The sequence below is a fragment of the Chinchilla lanigera genome, unplaced genomic scaffold (genome assembly GCF_000276665.1).
Source record: "Chinchilla lanigera isolate Chin_1 unplaced genomic scaffold, ChiLan1.0 scaffold00009, whole genome shotgun sequence".
In the NCBI taxonomy this organism is placed as follows: domain Eukaryota; kingdom Metazoa; phylum Chordata; class Mammalia; order Rodentia; family Chinchillidae; genus Chinchilla; species Chinchilla lanigera.
The window spans coordinates 1,132,872-1,152,335 of NW_004955410.1; the positions used below are offsets into that span (position 1 = coordinate 1,132,872).

The 19,464-nt window shown below is 38.6% G+C and overlaps 1 long non-coding RNA gene across 3 annotated transcripts in view; it reads right to left on the reverse strand.

Moving 5' to 3' along the window:
- Nucleotides 1-1,178: 1,178 nt before the first annotated feature.
- The window catches only part of LOC106147799, a 28,914-nt gene continuing 10,628 nt past the window's right edge, over nt 1,179-19,464 (reverse strand). The window contains exons 2-6 of one of the 3 annotated variants that reach the window (XR_001232766.1): nt 10,470-10,578; nt 9,444-9,615; nt 7,936-8,038; nt 7,553-7,612; nt 1,179-6,383 (exon numbers count right to left, since the gene is read on the reverse strand). This is a non-coding gene — a long non-coding RNA (uncharacterized LOC106147799). Of the gene's footprint in view, nt 6,384-7,552; nt 7,613-7,935; nt 8,039-9,443; nt 10,579-19,464 lie in introns of all 3 variants that reach the window. The other 2 variants (XR_001232765.1, XR_001232767.1) reach the window with 2 other exon arrangements.

Below are 19,464 nucleotides of genomic sequence, written 5' to 3' on the forward strand. Positions count from 1 at the left end.
GAGAGGAGGAAATTGTAGTTAAAGAACCTCAAAACCTGGAGAAAAAATAGCCCCTTAGCTTGCCTGCATTTAACAGCAAGAATAAAAGGAAATTACGGGAAGTTTGTGTTCCTTGAGTTAAAGAAGTAATATACTAGGAAAACCACTCTTAAGTCTTTTTTAATATATGAAGAAAGTGGTGAATCTTCTTTCTACTTTGATCTTTTCTTCTCCACTACGTCTTCCAGGTTGGTATACTCAGCTGAATGTATTCTGACACACTAGTTACATTAAAATGCACTCCACGGATGAGTACAGAACACACGATGTCAGATGTTACTTAGTTTAACACTCAGTCACAGGGCGGCAGTTGCAGTGCATGCTAACATAAAAGGAAAACTGTATTTCTAGCCTCCCTGAGCACTGCATTCTTTTTACATTTACTTCATGTTAGAGGTGAAATCCTGTTAAAATGGATATAAATACAATTTATAATCTGCAAGAGGCAGAAGACATGGATTTTATTCAAATTCTATGAATAACTTTGATAAAAAGTGTTTAAATAAGCAGGATGGCAAACTCTTTTGTTAGTAAATATATTCAAAAAGACTAGAAAACTTAATGATAGTGATACATCATTTTGTAGAGGAAACTATTGACACTGCATAAATCTAAACACATAAGCATATAAAAACTATATGTACATATATATATATATCTATATATATAGGAAACTATTGACACTGCATAAATCTAAACACATAAGCATATAAAAACTATATGTACATATATATATATATCTATATATATCTATATATATCTTTATTTTGGTGTCTGTCTCTACTAAAGATCATTATTCCAACTTTTATACTATAAAATATTTTAATGGAAAATAAAATGAATTAACTCCAGCCTTACCATTAGTATGATGAAAAGTGTCTATAAAACTGAAGTATCAAAATTATAAATGAGCCATGCAATTTTTTTGATTCTTTCAAGTGTTTTTTACCGGGTCACTTATAATGTAGTTACGATCGTTTTTAATTTAGTTACTGTCCAGTCCCATAAAAAGATTTCCTTCCTCTTCCAACTAAATATGAAAGTATTGCAGACGAATTGAAACAAAAATAGAGGATAGACCTGCTCAATAAATAAATATTTAATTTCTACATAATTAAACCATTACCTCAGTTTGATGGTTGCAGTACAATTGTAATGAGAAAAACAGAATAATTGAAATGTTTATATACATAACTATTTTCTACATCAAGGAATATTTATGAGGAAATAGCCATTTCTTACTTAAAACACCACGTTTCCTTCTCCAACAACCAGTAGAAGATATTTCCAGGACAGAAGTAATACCAGATCCACCATCAGCAGCCCCAGCCCTGCCAGTGGATTTAATTTATTTCATGCTTAAACCCCAGAAGAGTGAAGATTTCTCATTCAAAAATCTTAAACATATCATTTAAAAAAAAGATGGGTTTGGTGTCTAAAAGATTATTCATTCTAGTTTTATATGCCATTAACAATTTTCCAACTCTTAACCTATATTTAATTATAAAAGGAAACATATAACATTTAAAATGAAGTATTTTAATTTTACAAGCTTATGAGATGAAGTTTTTACCCCCCAAATTTATGTGCTCAATCCTAATCCCCAGCACCAGAATGTGATTACGGTTACATTGGTCCTTAAAGAGATAACGATGTTCAGATAAGATCATTAGGATCCCATGGCCTTAAATTTATGTCAGTATGTCCTGTAGAGAAACGGAAGCTCGGGTGCAGACACCCAGAGGAAAGACCACGTGGACGCAGAGGGAGAGAAGTCCTCCTGTGAGGTGAGGCCCAGACAGAGGCCTCAGGAAGCCAACACTGCTCACGTTAGAACTTGGGACATTCTGCTGGTAGAATGATTTACAAACAAGTTTCTCTTTAGGGAAGATTTAGGTGTTGTTACTTGGTTATAGCAACTCTTGCAAACTGAAACAGCTAAGCTTTAAGGAAATATATACAAGAATGTTCCCTGTTATCATGGAGACATCATTTTAGTAAGATATGAGTGTTTTCAACCATATATTTATTCTATTGCATATGTTCTTATATGTAAATGTTTGAAATTTCTATCTAAACTTCCATTACTATTTTATTTAAAAAGTCTTGACACTTTAACATGTGGAGTGATCCTGTAAGAGATTCATCAGCACTCAATTTGAAAGTCTGAAAAAAAAAGTGAATTCAATTTAGAAATATTGGGAAACAGTACGGAGGCTTCCAACAAAATTAAAATAGAACTATCACACAATGTAAAAAACACTGGGCAAATATTAAAGGAACGGACCTCTGTGTGTCGAGGAGGTGCTTCTGCCCTCCCACCTCGACTGTAGCGCCATTTTAGTAGCCAAGATACCAAAGCAACTGATGAAAGAAGGGAGCAAATGTGAAATACATGCAAAATAGAGTAATACGCATCCATAAAAACGAAATCCTCTCACTGACAAGAAGGATGAGGCTGGAGGACATCATGGTAAAGTGAAATACACCAGGTGCAAAAATACCAGAGTCCTTGAAGGTATGAAATCTAGACAAAGTTGCCATGGGCCAGAGATTGGGAAGTTGGGAGAGGCGGCCCAGAGAGCTGTGTGGACTTGCTGGCCAAGGAACTAAACAGCTAGGCAGGAAGAATAAGTTAAGCGACTGATTTCCAGCATAGTGCCTGGCTAATGAGGATGGATTGCATTTTGAAAAAGGCCACGAGTCGATGTTCCATGTTTTCATCAAGAAACTATGACTATGTGAAGCAATGCATAAGCAACTCAGCCAGATTTAAACATCACATGGTTTATGAATATTTTGAAATAGCAAGTACACTTGTACACTATAAAGACATGCAATTTTACTTGCCATTTAAAAATAAGTCAATAAAAATAGAAGTTTTCTTTAAGGCAAACATGCTGATTTCCAGGTGACTGTAGCTTTTACAGATTAAATTGAAAATTTTAAAACATAAAATGAAAAGAAAGGACATTTCTTTTTAATGTCTTTTAAAGGATTATTAAAGGATTTTAATAAACAGTCATGAAATTTGTATTAGAGCATTTGATGTTCCCATGTAATGTTTTCTTTGGCTAAATAAGAAAACTCAAAGTTCCAAAGTGTTTTTTGTTTGTTTTGAGGTGCTAAGAAAAAAATTAAAAAGTGTATTCCCAGTGAGCAAAGTGGAGGAAGAAGAGGATAAAAAAGTAAATCCAGCAAAAAAGCAACTATTATGTTTTCAAAAACTTTGATCTTGACATGAGGAAGTAGTTAAAGCATGGGTTTATAAAATGCTATCTGTTCAGAAAATGTTTGGAGATGCTTAATTTAAAAATAAAGCCCAAGAAATTTACAGATAACTTACACTGTTAATCTACTTGGAATTACTCCACATAGGAAAAGCCAAGCGAGTTTTTCTCTGTTGTTTGAAATTTGGGATGTAACTCTTTTGGAGCCTTTAATAACTGTAGCTAATAAAACCACCACCTCAATTTAGCAATAATTCCTAAATAACTTTATTAAAGAGAGCCAGGAGGGAGACACGGAGACATTGGAAAACATTAGCACATTGACTACACCATCCCAGAAGTCATGGAAAAGCAAATCCTCTATTTTTTATTTCTTAATGTTACTTTTTTTAAAGCACCAATCTTTGGCTTCTGTGTAGAAATTCATAGATATTCCAGAAAAGTAAAAGTGATTAATTTAAAAGGAAACTTAATATTGTTTTATGTCTAGTCCATTATTTTTCAGTTAAAAATTGTATGCCTCAAAGAATGTTATACTAGTACTCTCCTTAATTAATTTTGTTCTAAACTAGTTTTCTACTAAACAAGAAATTAAATTTCAACAATAACAAATAACATAGGTAGGCATATATTATAAAAGTCAAAACAGAATTCTTAACTTCAAAAAATCAAAAGAGTATGTACAAGATAATCATCATTTAGTAATCCTAAAACTTTTTTTTTTGGTTTTTCTCCGGTACCGGGAATCGAACTCACGACCTTGCACTTGCCAGGCAGGCGCGGTGCCGCTGAGCTAAACCCCCAGCCCCTAGTAATCCTAAAACTTGAGGGAACATCCCTGGATATGAATGACTTGTGACACTGCCAGAATCAATCAGGGGTCTGCACTACAGATAATACTCTGTTAGAACTGGGCATGTTTGGGTAAGAACAATTAAACAGTAAAGAGGTAGCATATCTTTATATTTTATCCAATAATTGGTATTAACTAAGACTGTTCAATGAAATTGAATGTTTAAGTATATTATTTCTGCCGTAGTGACAACATGGTGGTTCCATAAGCAGACACAAATTCTTAGTATCTTGATTCTATTAGTAAAGAACAGAGGAATGGGGAAAAAAGAAAAGGAAAGGAAAGAGGCCAAACAAATAGGTGACGATACCAAAGTCAGCCTCTGCATGCAACAATTTAGAAGTCTAGATGTGGCCTGTTAAAACAAATTTAGACACTGGTAAATCAAGTCAAGCATCAGAAATAAGATCTGTAATAGTAGAGGACTTCAGCTGTATTAGAAATCAATAATATCCTCCATACTGTTTGTTAGGCCAAACTGGAGAAGAAGGTAACTTTTCACAAAAAAACCACTTTGCAAAATCATGATTCTTATTTCTCATAAACAAAGATTCCTATCTCATTCTTCTCTTACACACTTGCAAATGCTGCTCATATTTCTAGGTGAATACATTTCCAGTTACTCTTGATCTCAGTGCACCCTGTACCACAAGTCAACCAACATAACAGGCAATTTGAATCTTGATTCCAAAAATAAAAAAAGACAAAGGATCAGGGATATAACTCAGTGGTACAGTGCCTGCCTAGCAAGCACAAGGTCCTGAGTTCAATTCCCAGTACCAAAAAATAAGAAAAATGTTTTAAAAAAAGACATCAGTGAACAAGAACAACCTCCTCCTCAAAGAAGTTTAATATTTGTCTGCTAGCATCAATGAATGAAGCTAAATCAAGATCAGTTATGGAAAATAACTGTCGTGCAAAGTTAGTCACACACACATTGAATACCATACAACATTGACTGATTAAGTTCAAGTCCTCTCATCTCTATTTTTCTATTGCCTACTAGGTAAACACTTGGAGAAATTTGTCACTACAAGTCGCTCTTCCCCAGCCTGTGATATGTGTCTGCACGGTCGCAGACCAAGTTCAAAATAGTAGACAAGCGCAGTTCTCCCAGTCCAATGTCTGTCTTTATCAGCCAGGCTGTATAATTTCTGCTCGGTCAAGATGCTCCTTGGTTCTTTTCCTTTTATGTTTTCTGTACCTGTGTCATCTCTTTGTCTCTCATTTCCACACAGATCTTATTTCTTTAGTCATTCCCATCACTACTGGTTCTACTCAGGGCTTCAGATTAATCTGTGTCATTTAGATAATATTGTGCAAAAACAGCTTACCAAATTTAGTACAAATGACTCAAGCTAGCATCCAAAATCAGAACTCAACATGTTTTTCAAGAATGAACCCTAACTCCAGGTGGTCAACCCTTTTCCTAAAACAAGGGCTGAAGATACTTCTCCCTAAAATATCATTGTCTCTTGAAGCATTGAAACCCTGCAATTTCACAAAGCATGGAATCAATTTGGGCATCTCTGTGAAGTTTTCATGATATTTCTAAACAGATCTGATTCCTTTTTTCCTCCCAAGCCCTAAAACATTCTTTGATGATGCTAACTATAATCTGTCTAGTGGCTGAGCTATTTTTATACAAATTTTCTTAAACTTGTGGGATACACCTGAGCTACCTCATCATGAACACACTGCTCGGTTTTGCTTTGAATCTACAATGAAACAGAGTTGCATGACTCACGCACAGTGGTCAAGGAAGCGACTGAGTGAAATTAAAAAGTCAGCAAACTAAATAAAACGCGGCCACCAGAGCCATGCCTAAGAGCCGCTGTCTGCAGAAAGCGGGGTGCCCGCTGAGGGATTCCCCGACCACAGTATGATAGGTCCCTCTGACTCATGGGAGCACGGGGGTGTCTGACGGGAACCAGCCCTGCGGTTGCAAACTCTTTGGAGCAGGCTATATTTCAAGAACTTTTATCAACAAAAATACTCTTCTTCATTCTTTTTCCACACAGGTGCTGACCACAGCGAGGAGTCCCGCATGACTCAAGCAGTGAAAACCTTTGTCCATATTCAGCGATTTCGTATCCAGGAGGTGGTGGCCGCCCTCCAGCCTGCGTGGTGTGAGGCAGGCAGGGGGAGAGGAGAGAGTGCCTGGCAAAGTGGACAAGTGGAAGACAGAGGACCCACAGCCCCGCTGCTGCTACCTCCCGGGAAAGGAAGGCTATGACTTCCGGCACCAAAGTAGATTTTTCCTGGAAAACGTGAACTTAGTTAGTGCTTAGATTACACGTAAATGGCAATAATGAATTTACATCATTACTTAATAAAATACGGGCACTGTGACAGAAGCCATCTAGCTTATTTTATAAAGAGCATTCAAAATAATATAGCACGTTTAAAGGGAGAATCATCTAATTAGTCAATTAAAAAATATAGCTAGAATTCTATTAAATTATGTTAAGTAAAACAAATGCATTCAATAGGATCAATAAAATGGCATAAATATTTGGCAGCAATTTACAGTTCTATATATTAACTGTTTCTACTAATTTGTTATTTTATATTTATGTAGTATTCAAAGAAACTTTGTAAAATGTCAAGGCTCTACATCATTTAAGTGATAACAATAAGGCAGATTCAAAACCCCCAGGAGCATAGCAATAAATAATTTAGGATCCATTACGGACAGGTGTGTGACCTGGGAGTTTGAGGCCTCTTTGTTTTATTCCTGGATTGAGTGCCACCCTGAGAAACAAAGGATAATAAAAGGTAATTGAATAAAAAGCTATTAGAATTAATACACTTAGTAAAACCACAGGGTACATATCAACATATAAAAATCAGCAGATTTCTACACAGCAACAACAAACTAGAAAACAAATGAAGGACACCCCACCCACGACAGTGTCATAAGATATTTAGGAATATGTGTGCCTGAGGAAGCCGGAGATGTGTGCACTGAAACCGTAAAAGGTTGATGAAAGCTATGGAAGGCCTCACCTATAAGCACGCCCTGTGTTCACAGAGTGGAATAACTGGTTTCACTAAAATGTCCATACAGCCCCAGGAAACCCAATGCAATTCCTATCAAATTACAGTGGCATTTTTCAAAGAAATAGAAAAAAGTCCTAAAGTTCATATAGAATCACAGAAGCACTCAAAGAACAAAAGCAATCTTGAGCCAAAAAGACAAAACTGGAAGCATCACCCTACAGATCTCACTAGTTCTGCAGAAATATAGCCAAACAGGCTGTGTCCTCAGGAAAAATACCCGCAGAACAGTGGAATAGAGGAAGGGCTGAGAAATAGAGCCACAGGCTCAGTAGTGAGTCTGCGCTCAAAGTCCAAGAACCCCGGATGTGAGGACGGTGGTTGCTGCTGACAGCGCCACCCAGCGGAAGGCGGGTGTTTCCTCACCCACCTTCTCCTCCGGATCAGGTACTGGGTGACTTTTGGCTTCTTCCTTAAAGTCAGAGTGACCCTGGAAGATAAACGTTTGGAATCTATTCAGGACGTTGAGAAAGCCACGATGGCACAGCTACAGACACTCACGAAAGAGGACTTCCAGAGAGGCTTCAGCACAAGGCAAGACAGAGGTGTGTGTTTGAAGGGCAGGGTGCATTCTAAAAGAGGCTGATAGCAATGTGGCTTCAAAATATGCTTTAAGAATTTGAGCATTCACTGTATTTTGATCATATTATGTAAAGTGATGTGTAGAAATATAATCTTGTTCGAGATGATAACACAGTCAAATATGTAAAGGTCTCAACACTGATGAAATAACGTAGCAAAATTGTTCCTTACTTGTTACATGGAGTAAGCAAAACTAAAACCACCATCTCCAGCCATAGACTTGTATGAGTTCAATCGTCACTCACAGCCACTCCATTTTCTCTCTTGTGTCCACCTGTGGGAATTTAGAATCCTGCTAGACCTGGGGTAGAATGATCTGAATACTGATCAACTGGAGTTTACAGAATAAAAAAATTGTAACATGTTCTTCTTGCTTTTAAGGATTACACTTCTGAGGCTACATTCCTTCTTGCTTTACATGGTAATATTAGAACATTACTTTCACAAAGCATCTTATTTTTATAATTGCAGTGACAGAGTTACATGTGGTAACTCCATTCATCCTGCTAATCAGTTCAGAGAGTAAGAAATATGGTTTATATACTTAAATATCATCCTTACCTCAAAGCACATGTATACAAAAGAAGGGGACTGGAGATTCACTTCTTAGCAGCGCTTAGCTAATCTAAAATGTCTGACTAGTACTATACAATGGCAAAAATGAAATTAAATTGAAAACATACTTCACACCTACTAAAAATTGTGAAGAAAATGTTCATATCTAGAAATAAATTTTTAAAACTATTTCCATTTGACATAACAGAGTCTCTGTCTTCTAATTTGGTAGCATTACACACACTAGGTTGTCAAAGACAAAAATAAACAATTTCTACCACATATAAAATGTACCCACGATATTTTGTAGTATATTCACTTTTGTTCATTCAGTTAGTAGTTAGTTCTGTGTTCCTAAAATACTATGAAAGCTAACTTCTTCACTGAAATAACAAGCATTAATTTGTAATAATTTGATTTTAACTAAAAATGCACCAAGGAATTCTTAGAGAAATAAAAGAACCTAAATTTCATGATGTATACTTTTATAGATTCAATAAATTGTACTTCTCCTAATCAAATTGTCTTATTTTCAAATGCTGGTCAACAGTACTACAACTTTAAAGAGAAATTTATTTAAAATGTCATTGCCTTTGAAGCAGTTCTGATTACTATGTGTTTTTCTCATCAGTGTTTACTAAAACAGTATCTGTAAAGAATTTTTATATTATAAACCAGGTCCTTGAACTTGAAAAAGTTTAGGTACTAATTTACTCCATTTCAGTAAATTCATTGCCTTCACAGATGCAATCTAATCTATTTCTCTTTTTGCCTTTTGTCAGGAGTTCCTAAACATCTGATTGTGATTAAGTTTTCATAATCTTATTAAAGTTACATGATGCTGTTTTAAAGTTTTTCAGAGAACTGAAAAGGACAGTAAGTCATGCTAACCTGAGACAATTCTGAACTGTTCTGAGCTTCACGGGAAATCCAATGGCCTGTCTGTAATTCTTTACCCTTTTCCTACCTGAAAAATGCCATTATTTTACACTTCAGCTTACATTGAACTACAATCAGCCAAACATTTAATTGGGAAATCACTAGTGTTCAGCTGCTGCTCAACACATGTCAAATATAAGTAATTAAAACTCAAGTACCCCCGAGCAAAACATTAAAACTTTTACATTTCAGAAGGGGCTCATTAAAACCAGATGACTAGCTTGGCTCATCGAAGGACTTGGCTGAAACACATCCACTCCAGATCCATAGTGTCCGTTGCTCACATCTCCAAATCACAGGCTCGGGAAGTCCTCCGAAGCTTCTCTAACCTCTCTTCCAGTAGTTTTACTGGAACGCCTGGAGAGGCAAACACCTCCACAGGTTCACATGCAAGAATATTCCACGACACCTTGTGCCATTACATTGTACAATTTTTCAGTAAGTAAACAAACAAAACCTTCAGTACCTTATTCTGCTAAACTCTCAAGATACTCTTAGCCATGCATTTCGGCCTCTCCCTAGTGAGTTAAGACGGTGCTAACCAGAACTGAGTCACGGAATCTTTGGTCTTTACTATACCAACAGCAAAAGCGACGTGTCCTTCAAGATCATAAGCCGGGAGAGACTTAGATTCTTCATAAAAGTATGGAAATAGCACCCTAAAAATTCGTAAGGCCCTCTTTTGGTTAATGTGCATTTTTACTATGTATGAGTAATTTAGAGTCAATGATTTAGTCAGTGATTATCAGGAAGAACGGATAAAGGACAACTAATTTCAGATTTCCCATAGACTATCCACTTATACGAAGTCAAGTTCTACCTGACATTCAACTCACCCATCACCACAGAGGATTTGATGAGGTATTAGGTAATAGCCTCAAGGGGTTTGTGAATCAAGCATTGAACATATGCATACTGTATTAAAATAATCTCATCATATTAAGTCACTTAATGGGCTTACCATTTCTGAACTCCATGGGGATTTATTATTTAGCAAATAACCCTAAAACCTACAAATTATAGGCTTGAGAAAGTACGCTCTTTCCTCCCATTAGCAGGGTACCAAAAATAATCAGTGCATATTCTTCCCTTTCTACCAGCCTCAAGTCAGTGCAATTAAGCAGCTAGGAACACAGTTTAATAAGAGGGTACAGCTTTATGACACAAAACTGGTGGGAGGAGAGGCCCAGACGGTATTGAGGCTCAGGTACCAGTGAGTCAGACTCCGTCTTCCTGCAGCTGCCTGCTCCAAGCGCTGTCTGCTTCTGCAGTTGGACTCGCTCCAGATAAGGACCCAGAAGACTCATTTTGCCATTTCAGCTGAGAAAATGGGAAAAGGAATCAATGAAGGTGTAATACACTTAACATTCTCTACATCACACACCATTATGCAGCGCAGTATCTGCTTCCTTCAGGCACCGTTCAGCACGGTGGTGCCTTTAACGCACGGGCTCTTTGTACTTCCCTCTGTGACTTACAGCAGGACTTCGGTTCGCTGGCTACCAGTCAGAATAGTTTCTCATGTCGCACATGACTCCATTAAATAAAGCACAAAGTTATGCTGTTACTTTAGCACAACATAAATTTCCTTTTCCTGCTGGGGCCCTGTTCCCTATAAGTGTGCTACTGTTAACTGCTGTGGGAATCTTAATCACAGAACACGCGTGACATGGAATTTATGTTCACTTAGTGTAAGCACCTATCTTCCATTATAATGCAAGCTATTTAGTATATTATTTCATATTAATTTAATAGGTATTAATCATTCAGTAATTTCATAACCTTTTCAATTATGGTTGATTCTTAGGTCCAAGCCAAACTGTGTAGAAAACCACATATCAAGCTATTTACAAAGTTATGTATCTACTTCAATAAATGCTCACCTTCAGACAACAGTAACATGGACCCTACAGTCTGACAAGCAGAAACATTTTTTCTTTATGTAAAAATTCCAATTCCATCTGACCATAACTTTTGAAATACCAATGGCAACCTGTCACAATGCATGCAGCTCAAGTTGACTCAGGCTTCCCTCCCTTAGCTGTCTTGCTCGAATCCTTGAACTCTGCATTTAATTAGTTCTCCCTTGCTGTGCGGCCACAGCAAGTTCTGATGAGGAGGCTGCTTCGGACTGCGTGAGCCCAGTACCTCTGAGACACATGCAGATCCTCAGGCTGTCCCCAGTGTGTCTGCTCTGCCTCTCCCTCACTGGGTGTTCCTTGGTTTTATTGTTGGTAAGCTTTCTCCGTGTGAGGAGCACGAACAATACTTCCACACAAGGGCCTGCACCTCCATGAACTCAGGAATCTGCTGTCTCCATGTTGTGATATGAGTGTCAAACCCTTAAATCCAATTCATGGCCCAGTGACTGTGGTCAAAGGGAGGAGTAACAGAATAAGTTGGGTCTAGGGAGGCAAAAGCGGGGGCATGAGCAGGACACTGGCCCTGCAGTCACCACAGTCACTGGAGACTCGGATCTCCAGGAAGAGGAGGAGTGGGCCGTTAATGTAGGACGTGTAGGGAGACGAGGAAAACCATGTCTCTTCATCACTAGTCCTAGCCGCCTGGTCACACACTGCGCATGATTCAGTAAATAACCTCGCCTAACAATTACAGTGCGTTATTTCACTTACAACAGAAATGCACTCATCCTGTCCTCTGGGCGCAACCTTGCACACAGCATTAGGTCATGCTGTTCTGCAGCCAGTGCCTCTGGCTAACGTGCTTGTTTCTTAAATCCAGATGTCTTTACAGCACCAAGGGAGAATTCTAATTATAGATGTAACCATGCCCATCCTACCCCACAGACAATGTTAGGGGAAACAAACACAGCAGTCCTATCCCAATTTTAAGAACTAAAGAATTAGTTGTAAACTCATCCTTCTCTGCATCACCTCCCTGTCCATTGCTGTCCACTGTCACACTCATGGGCCCCAGGGCGCACAGGGCCTGGTGCGTGTAGCTCTGCCCAGGGCACCTCTCACCCTGGCGCTGTCTGTCCTGAGGAAGCACAGGTGGGTGGGCTGCACACGTGCACTTCCCTAGCGATACAACTCTCTTAAAACTTACGACACCTGTCACGAGTCATTCAACATAATTCTACTGGACAGCAATCAAAAATGAAGTCCTGGCATGTCCCTCTTGTTAAGCAATGAATCGTCCTTGAATTTCCTGTGTCTCAGCCGTGCTGGGTTCTGGCAATGGCCCATCTACCAGGAGAATGATTTTTTCTTGGCTTTTACCTCAGGTCACGATGAGCGGGAGCCAGGATGGGGAGCAGAGGCCCTTGTTCTACACCATGGGCCGGACCCGACCAATGGAGATGTTCACACACATGTTAGCGAGGGCGTGTGTATGTGAAATGCAGACACACTTGTGTCTGACACTCCCTATACTCAGAAAGGAGAAGTGGTATTTCGCTCTTGACATTTTTCCAAGGTTTTCATCCTATTTCCTGCTCTCGTTTCTATCTCTTTGCTTTGTCCACAGTAATTGAAGGGCTAGAAAAAACTGTGCTTTACACTTGTATGCAGGGCCTGAGAGTCCGGTGTCCAGGGGCTGTGGACTCAGCTTTGTAGACTAAGAGAATAAGTCTACGTGATTTTTTCCTAATAATGAAAAACAAATTGAAGCATTAAAATGTTCCACGTGGAAAAAATGTCATTACCAGAAATATATAATGGGAAGTATTTCTCACTATATTCCTGACACTTGAATCTCTGTTTCCCGGCCAGAGGTGATCGCTGGAGTCTCACGGGTATGTCCACAGATGGTTCCTGCATATGTGGCACCTGTGGGCCTGTTATAATGCAGTACTGCTGCGTACTTAGCAGAGTGACTATAATAACAAGTAATGCACAACATTAAAGATGACCAAAGCATGAAGACACTAAAGATGTACGCCCTGCTGGCTGGAATGTGAATCATGCTCTGTGCAGAGGGTTTCGGAAATGGTTTGTCAGCGTCCGCCTAAGCTAAACCTATGTCCTCTCACAGCAGTTTCACTCCCAGATGTGGAGCCACCAGAACAGTGTGTATGTGTGCATCTTTGCACATGAGAGGTAGTGGATAACATTGCTCATGGCAGCTCAATGTCAGTGACCAAGAATTCAAAAACATCTAAGCATTTATCAAAAGTAGAATGAATAAGCAAGCTGTCATTTTCATACCATGGCACATACACCAGCAACTGTGAACAAACTATCACTATTTGCAATACTATGGATAAAAATCACGAATATGTTGAATTGAAGAAAGCAGACACAGGGTGAAGTTAAACCTACAGAAAGTACAAAAAAGGAGAAAGTAAGGAAGTAATCCAGATACAGTTAGAAATCCAGGTGGAGGTTGCCCTGGGAGGGTGGCACCAGCATCCTCGTGCTATTAGTCACCTCTTTTGGGGTCCAGGTAAACCTAGTTTGCAAAGACAGAAGGGCATTGTGTAAGTACTTTTCTGAATAAACTTAAACCTCAAAAGTAGTTGAAAAATAAGGTGAAAGCAGAAGCAATCTCATATGTTTAACAAACAGTTTAAGTGAATAAGATAGAATTCTATTTACTGACACAAATGTACTCTAACAGAGTTGTGTTTAAATGGCAAGAGTAGAGTAACTGATATCATATTATAAATAGAGTTCTCTTGTGATATCTTCATATACACGTGTAAGTTTATGTGAAATATTATTGAGATACATATTGAACCTTAATAGTTATATTAGGAAGAATAACATTCTTTTATTGAGTTAAGATATATTTTGCTCTACTTGTAAAGTTGTTTTTGATGACATGTTAATATATATTGTACATGAAAATGTGCAATGTAAATATCAAGTTATAAATGCGTGCACCCATTAATATCTCATACATATCCATTTAAAATAATGAGATCAGGCAGCCTAAATTCCACTGATGTATGAATGGGTAAACAAAATATAGTATATATGTATGATGGAATATTATTTAGTTTCAAGGGGAAGGAAACTCTACCACTTGCAATACCATGTAAGAAACTGAGGACTGCATTAACTGAAATAAGAGGATGACAAGAGAACCCAGATTCTATCCAATTCCATTTACACGAGCTATCTGCAGTAATTAAACTCGTAGAAACAGAAAGTAGAACTGTCATTACCAGTGCCTGGGATAAGGTAGAGAAAGAACATTTGTTTAACAGTCAGAACTTTTCAGATCTGCAGGAAGGTTTGCAGATCTGTCCCACAACAATGCAGACATATTTGACACTCTTGAAGTGCACACTTGAAAATTGCTGTAAGGGTAAACTTTGTTATGTGATTTTTTTTTTTTTGCCCCAATCAAAAAATGAAATGAATACACTAAGTACCAGGACAACAACAAAGATACATTTTTTTCTAAACTTTGTCTTAAGCATGTCTTGATATCTCTCACATTAATTTATGTACAACTGTCTCAATTACAACATTGTTATGGAAAATTTCATCACATAGCAGCATGACGAACCATTTCCCAAATCTACTGATCAAGGAAGATACTCAATTAGTATCCATGTAAATGAGAAAAAAATCCAACAGGAAACAATCTTTTTGTTTTGTTTTGTTTTGTTTTGTTTTTTCTGGTACAAGGGATTGAACTCACAACCTTGCACTTGCCGGGCAGTCACTGTGCCACTGAGCTAAATCCCCAGCCCCCCAGAAAACAATCTTATAGTCTCCATCAACATTTAAAATGCTTTGCACAGCTTCCTTTATTCCATTTTCCAGGATCATAATCTAGACACATGAGGGGAGGGGGCCAAGGTGCACACACAAAAGAGTTCATGGTAGGATGTTCCGTAACAGCACATTCTGCTCCATGTGAAGGAAGGAGGAAAAAAAGAGCACTGAACCCCCCTGGAGAAATGAGCAACCTGCAGGCATTTCTCACTGCAGGGTGCGTTCCCAAGAGGGGGTTATGCTGTCTTATCTTGCAACCAATAGACTTCAGTTTCCACCATAGAAAATGCATTCTAGATTCTTCTGAAGCACTGTGTCCTAATCTAAGGACAAGAGACCTGTGGCCTCTGCTTTCCTTAGAAGAATCTAGGTTGGTCTGTCTTCTGCTTTGAAACTTAGCATAACAGCATGGACATTCCATCTAGTGCATGCGTACATGTGTATACGTACATGTATATATCCATAGCTCAGTTCAAGTTGTGAGTTAACATCTGTCTCGTGCGGCCACCATACCTAACTACCAGCGGGCACCATGGACATTAACAGTGTCTCTGCTGTCGATTGTCATGATGACAGTTGAACTCCAGGCATCACAATAAGACAGGTAGGAAATAGTCACAGTATCAGAATAATTACATTACAAAATATTTCACTAAAATACAAGAGTAATGGTGTTAACAGCAATCACAGAAACAGTATATTAATATTTCCAATACCAAGGCCTGTGGCCTCCTACGTGCCTTAACCCAATCTTTCACAGTACAGTTAATCTTTAAATGAGGGAATGAGGAGGCAAGGGGCGAAGCGAGTTCTATATGAAAACCCAGCTGCACCAGTAGCAGGAGCACAAGCGCAGACCTCCGGGTCTGGTCTCTTTCACCATTACATCATGTTGCTTTAGCAAACAATAAGGCTCCTAATTACATCTTCTTAAGTAATATCTCACTTCAAGCAGCTTTTGGTGATTTCCTGTGTTAATAAGAGAAAAGTCTACTAATCTGCTGTCCAACTTTGCCTTTTATTCAATTTGTAGCTATTCAGTAAGAAGCTTAATTTAAAAATATAGTTCAAACCTCTACAACATATTTAGAATTCTAACTTAGTTGAAACTATACATTAAAAACTGAATGACCCAATCTCCGGTCACAGAGATCATGTAGAGTTGAACTTCGAGTCAAGTTTGTTTGCTTACCAAATTTGGTATATGTTAAGTGGTATGTAGTTCACATAAATACAGAGAGCACAAAAGGTCCCGACCACATCAAAGTTTGGGTAACACTCCATTTTGCCAAGCACAAATATAATATAACTTCTCTATTCTATATTTATGGTGCAGGTGTTGACCCTGTAATAATAACTTTACTAAGTAACGTCAACTAGGAAAATATACCCCACGAACAAGATTGGTAAATACAGTAGGCTCATAAGGAAAATGCACTGTTTATTTCTGTTTTCCAAGTGGGAGCTATAGCACATGGCAATTACCTTGAGGCTTTTTGCTTCACAAAGGTAGCTTCCAATTTCCTGACCACAATTCTGAGGAAAGCTATCAGTCATGGGCCCACTTTCATATTCTCCCTTCCAACCTGAACAGCACATGCTGGGTGGGTGTGGACAGCGAGGAGTTTCCAGCTGCAGCTTTTAGGAAAGGCGTAGACTAGCCTTGATCTAAGGATTCTGCTAGTACACGGTCCCCTTGTGACAGGGTGGCCCATTTAGCTGTCATGGATGCCTCTCAGCTGGAAAAAAAATAAACAAACATATAACCCTTCACAACATGGGGCCTTTCAATTTAAACGGAGTTGACTAAAACTTTTTACTTCATCAACTCAAAGCAGCAAATATTTATTGTTTGTGTAGTATTGTTTCTGTGTTTTTTAAGAGATAATAATAAATAACATCCCCATTTAATGGTTAATGTTTTTGCTATGGATTTAATTAATGCATTGATGTTAAGCAAGCTGAGTTCAAGGATATGAAGCTCGACGTTGCTAAATTTACTGGCTCTGCATCTTAATTCCTCTCTTGAAGTCATCTGCAGAATTGCTGTATGCAAATCTTGACAATATTCACAGATTGACTTTTACCCGAGTGTGCATGTGGTACTGATTACCAGCGAATGCCGGGCGTTCCCCTTGTGACTGGTATGAGCTGGTATTCTTCGTTCTCTGTGCAATGCAGAGAATGAGCAAAAAAAAAAAAAGGGAATGCCTGGTAAAGGCGCTCGTGTGGCCACCGCACTGCAGAGCGAGTGTGGTGCGGACGTGACTGGGAGACGGCTGCTTGGTGGAGGCTGGAGTCAGACAAGACGGTTGTTTGTATCACTGAACCTGACTCCCTTTCATGAGCCTCTACTCACTAATTCTCTCGCTATTTTCATACCGGTTAGCAAAACTGAACTGTAGGAAGCTGTCTGTGAGCATTGCCTTCCAGTTGGTGGTGTGTGTGTCCATGCAGATGTTCATGTTGGGCAGGATGAGTGCATCCATTTGATGCTGTGAGTTTGAGAGTTGAGCTAGATAAAAAGCAATTTAACATTGATGGTTTTTATTCTTTATTACTTTCAATTTCTTGCAAGCTATTTGTACTATAAATATGTGACTCAGTTTTGGAAACTAGCATGTACAGCTTTTATGTGTTTTAAAATTTCTTCACAGAATGAAAGTAAACCAGTGTAAACACTTATACCTCTCCTTATCACTTGCCAGGGGTGATGGTACATAGCTATGATCCCAGCTTCCTGGGAGGCTGAGGCAGTAAGACCAAAAATTGGAGCCTGCCTGGGCAACTTAGTGTCTCAAATCCTAATTCAAAATTTACAAAAAAATTATAAAAGGGCTGGGAATGCAAATCAGTGAGAAGTCCTGGAGTTCAGTCCCCAGTATTAAAAAAAAAAAGAATAAGAAAAGAAGAAACATAATTTCTCCAACAGGCTAAGGTCATAAACCTTCCCAAAGGAGAGGAAATAAAAATCAAGACAATGAAGGTATTTGACGGCTGTTTTCCACTACATGTGATCAGAAGTCTACTGTGACTTGGGGAACAGCTGTGAGTGGGTGTTTTAAAGAACATTCTAGTGACATAAGTCGCTTTGATTTTTCTTTTGAAGATTGATATAGAGTAAGACTTTGACCTAAAAACATTATATTACCTTTAAAATTTATCGCTTTTGCATTTTCTAGAGAATTAGATAAGTTTAACAAAAGAAGCACTAAAATTAAATAATTTAGAATTTTAGGTGGGCAGCTGAGTGTTTCCCTGCCCTGATGAGTGTCAGGGTGCTTGAGACTGGTATGATGCACCCTCTGAACTTGGCCTCTGTCTGAGCACCGTACCCGGCCCTGTGCTCAAGAGAGGAGCGGACTGCTCGAGACCTTACATGGGAGGCCAGGCGTTTCGCTGCCTACACACCCGACACATGGCGTGCTCATGGCAATACCCAATATACAGCAAATAATCAGGCTGGCGATTATAATAGCAACACCTCAGTAAACAGTGCACTAGCATTGTGCTGCAACAGCAAGCAGAAACACCTAAACGACACCCGGGAATTGAGCGCAGATTTACTTACATCAATGGGCACTAATCAGGGTCAGTCCCAGAATATCAGGGCCTATGGGATAAACCAGCAGGAAGTACAGAGGTAGAATTGCTTGTTAATTGGGGATTGGTTTACGCCATGTGCAACAGAGTGACCAGCAGTTTCTAAGAGAGAGGAGCGACCAGAACTGTAACAGAAACTATTTATTACCTGGGCAGCGGACAAGCTGAAGTGTACTGGCTGGGGTCCATTCTCTGTTACAGTGTCACTAGATGTCTTCTCCCCCTTACTCTATTCCTCCTCCCCATTCATCTCCCCTTTATGTCTTTTCCTCTTTTTCAGTTACAATTTTAATCAGTCTCACACAAAGAAGTGACATGGTTATACGATAGTCATCATCAGAATGTGCTTCTGAAGCACACTTCCGTGTTTACTGTATTACACACGCATTCCACTGGCATCATGCTACAGAGGAAGACATAGGTCACTCCTGGAATTATCTGAATACTATACTATCATACAGTATTGGATGAGTTTAACTTTTATTCATTTCTTGTGATTATATAGCCATGATTTCCTCCTTAGCTATGCTATTTCTCAGGCAAGTATAAGCAAGATTTTGAATTCATCAGATTCTAATATGTCAGCTTTGGCTGTTCTATTGATTAGAACTCTGCTAACAAAAAAGTAATAAATCTCAAAGGACTCAAAATATATATGTGTTGATATTGTGTGTTGAAATTTATGTTAAAACCATTATTGAAATTATGGCAAGTTCTAGATGTTCACTGGTTTTACAACAATAACAAAATAGATTTTAAAATCTGTTAAAGAGAAGCAAAGCATTCATAGAAATCCTTAGGACTACTGCAGCTATATTTTTATCTACCCACCTACTTACTACCCATGCACCCAAGCACCCACCCACCCATCCATGCACCCATCCATCCATCCATCATCCATCTATCCATCCAT